Source organism: Panicum virgatum, chromosome 4N (genome assembly GCF_016808335.1).
Source record: "Panicum virgatum strain AP13 chromosome 4N, P.virgatum_v5, whole genome shotgun sequence".
Lineage (NCBI taxonomy): Eukaryota > Viridiplantae > Streptophyta > Magnoliopsida > Poales > Poaceae > Panicum > Panicum virgatum.
The window spans coordinates 27768061-27769856 of NC_053148.1; the positions used below are offsets into that span (position 1 = coordinate 27768061).

At 44.0% G+C, this 1796-nt stretch overlaps 1 long non-coding RNA gene across 1 annotated transcript; it reads right to left on the minus strand.

Moving 5' to 3' along the window:
- Nucleotides 1-451: 451 nt before the first annotated feature.
- LOC120671073 lies at nt 452-1341 on the minus strand. The gene is made up of 2 exons (XR_005673487.1): nt 670-1341; nt 452-580 (listed from the first exon to the last, which is right to left on the minus strand). It is a non-coding gene; the product is annotated as an uncharacterized LOC120671073 (long non-coding RNA).
- Between the last annotated feature and the right edge of the window lie 455 nt (nt 1342-1796).

Genomic DNA, 1796 nt, shown 5'->3' on the forward strand with positions numbered 1-1796 from the left:
GGTCTGTACAGTCCGAGTAGATTTAGGTTTTTTGTAAAGAGTCCTCATGTAATCCTACTCGTGAAGGGGTACGTCTTCCCCGGCCTATAAATATAAAGGCTAAGGCCGATTGAGGTTAATCCCAATCGATTCACACATTTATCCTTTACCTTTTACCTCTAAACCCTATCTTTTCCAACCCCATCTGCTGTTCTTCGCTCGTCTCCATGGTGTTCGATGGCATTCTAAGTGGCCTGCCGACCTCAGAGCAACCCTAGCTCCATTAGCTCCGACGGGGTCCCTCCCGAGCTCTTGGTTCTAGGTCTTCGCCGTCTTCCTGGAGTACCGGTCTGACCGGTCCGCTATACCGGTCTAACCGGTCGGCGCAGGGAGGCTGCTGGTGTTGATCGTTTTGACGATTTTGCTGCGCGTTCTAGTGTTTTCGAGTGTGTTGGCGCAAATTAGTGTCAACACATTACATCGAAGGTCAACTTTGAATAGTAATATTCCAAATAGTACAGTGACATCAAGGTTTCAAATCACAAGTACAGGCCATAAAAATAACATTTTCATGTCCCCGATGCTTCTGCTTTCCTCAGACCTACACAAAGATGATACAACCTCAGCCAAAATGAAAAATATATCTACAGTACCAATGGAAAGTTAAGCAAAAAGGTATTCAGGCAGTACCCAGGAATGGTATTTCAACAGGCACGCTCTCATCAGATATCTATTCAAGTGCGTCTGAGCACCTTCAGGGACCTCAAAACAATAGTGCAAAGCTGCCTTCTACATTCATATCTGCTCCCCAACTGAGGCGCTGAGGTCAAATTCCCCCTTGATTTGTTTGTGACCTGGACACCCTTCCTGCCTGGTTCAGTACCTTGCATTGCCTTCTTGTCCTTCATGGTTGGTTCACAAGGTGGAACTATATTCACCATCAGCCGAGCAGACAACACCGATTTCCAGTATGGGAAGAACTTGTTTCTCTCGTCTCTTAGGGCCAATCCTTTAGGCGGTACCTTTTGCAGGATTACATGCGGCGATTAGCATCTGAATGCACAGCTGACAGGCAATGAGTATTCATGGCATCCTGCTGCTTAACATGTCAAAAGTTGAATCTTACGTTTTATTTACTTAATTTACATCAGATATTACCTAAATCACCTGATCAACTGAGGCAATAAAGTATGTTAGTTCAGAAGAATAATCCTAATAAAATATCTGTTTGTTCTGGCATTAACTTTTTCAAGCCAAATTAGACTCATATAACCAACCGTGGAAAAGACACCACAAGTGGATTTAAGAGATGAATCTCCAAATGGGAATGGTATACAACAGTAAAAAATAATTTCCATAAGACAATGCAACGTCACAGTAGCCTTATAAACAATATGGCGGCATCCCTAGTGCTAGCATGATTTGTTTAATCTGGCTTGGCTTCCTAGTGCTAGCATTTATGAGATCGTTCTTGCAACCTGTACATCATTCTAGTGTGATGCTTGCCTCCTTGCACGTTCACAACTGTGTGCCCATTGCCTCCTTAATCTGAACTTGTGTGATCACATATATGTTTGCATTTTTCTATCACAGGAGACAAGCTAAGGTAGCTGCCTGGTTGATCGACAAAATTCTATCTACCACGTCTACATCAACAATAATGCATTATCAGGTAAAGCATCTAGACAGTCTCCAAAAGCAAGGAGGAAAAAGAATGCTAGTCTAATTTTCCACCAAAAAGTGCGGCAAACTCTACCTGTCTCGGCGAGGTCGACCAGCGGGGTGTTGCTGCGGCCTGTCTCCGGGAGGACCTCGTG